Source organism: Triticum urartu, chromosome 7 (assembly GCF_003073215.2).
Source record: "Triticum urartu cultivar G1812 chromosome 7, Tu2.1, whole genome shotgun sequence".
Classification (NCBI taxonomy): domain Eukaryota; kingdom Viridiplantae; phylum Streptophyta; class Magnoliopsida; order Poales; family Poaceae; genus Triticum; species Triticum urartu.
In genome coordinates, this window is record NC_053028.1 from 505044051 (window position 1) to 505045637 (window position 1587).

Here is a 1587-nt window from a genome sequence, read left to right on the forward strand (position 1 = left end):
GAGAATTTTGGCTTTGAAGCCTTAGCAAACAGTCTAGCAGGGGGACAATAATACTCATAGGCATAAGCAGAATAATTTTTGGTCATATGAACATGACGGTTCGATGAACCGCTCTCATATTCATATGCCTGAGTGTGGTTTCCCTGCAAAACATTTGCGTTAGTGTGACTCAGGTGAGTCCTCTGTCTGTATGAAGCCTTTGGACCGAGGTTTGTCTTCTTCAAGTGAGGTGTCATGAAGACATTCACAGGAAGATTTTCCAGACATGTTTTCGGAACCCAAATCTTCTTCATAGGCGGTCCATTCCTGCAGTTAGTACCAATGTACCTGGCAAACACTTCACCATTCTGATTCTTAAACAGTTTATAGTTTGCATCAAAGGATTCATCAATGATAATTGGGTTAGCACAAGTGAAGCCTGATAAATTGGATGGATCTGTTGAAAGTTCCTTTGCAGCAACCCATGTAGTTTTGGGGTACTGCTCAGGTTTCCAGTAAGAGCCATCTGCATTGATTTTCCTCACGAACCCAACACCCTCTTTCCTAGGGTTTCGGTTCAGAATCTGCTTCTTAAGGACATCACATAATGTTTGATGCCCTTTCAGACTTTTGTACATCCCTGTTTCAAGCAATGTCTTCAACCTAGCATTCCCATCAGCAATAGCAGTGGTATCCTCAGTAGAGGGGTTAGTTGCCACATCAACAGTTGAAGATATTGGAACAATAGTAGCAGTGGAACATTCAGCAACAGAATTAGCATTATTACGCTCAATGCATTTAAGACATGGTGGTTCAAATCCTTCCTGAGCGGAACTGATCTGTTCGGCGCGAAGTGACTCGTTTTCCTTTTGAAGATCTTCATGAGCCACCCTCAATTTCTCAAGTTCTTGCTTCCTTTGAAGATAGTCATAGGAAAGCTTTTCATGAGTTGTTGAGAGAGTATCATGACGATCTTCAAGTTCCTGATACTTAACGTGAAGGTTTTTTATGTCTTCAATTAAGGATTCAGATCGAGTCATTTCAGCACCCAACAGATCATCGCTTCTGTCTAACAGTTTTTGAATGTGTTCCATAGCTTTCTGTTGTTCAGTTGCAATTTTAGCAAGTGTTTTGTAGCTAGGTTTTGAATCACATTCAGAGTCATCGTCACTGGATGTTTCATAGCGAGTGGTGCGTGTGTTTACCTTGGCAACGCGTGCCATGAAGCAGTAGGTAGGAGTGGAGTCGTTCTTGTCATTTGCGTCGGTGTCGGTGATGCAATTATTGTCTTCAGTGTTGAAGATGGACTTGGCGACGTATGCTGTAGCCAGACTCGCAATGCCAGAATCAGACTCCTCCTCAGATTCCACCTCTGCCTCCTCAGATGCGGATTCCTCCTCTGAATCCATCTCCTTGCCTACAAACGCACGCGCCTTGCCAGATGAGCTCTTCTTGTGTGATGAAGACTTTGATGAAGACTTGGAAGAAGACTTTGAGTTTTTCTTCTTTTTCTTGTCGTCAGAATCATATTCCTTGCTCTTCTTCTTCCTTCTATTCTCATTGTCCCACTGTGGACACTCAGAGATGAAGTGCCCAGTTTTCTTGCAC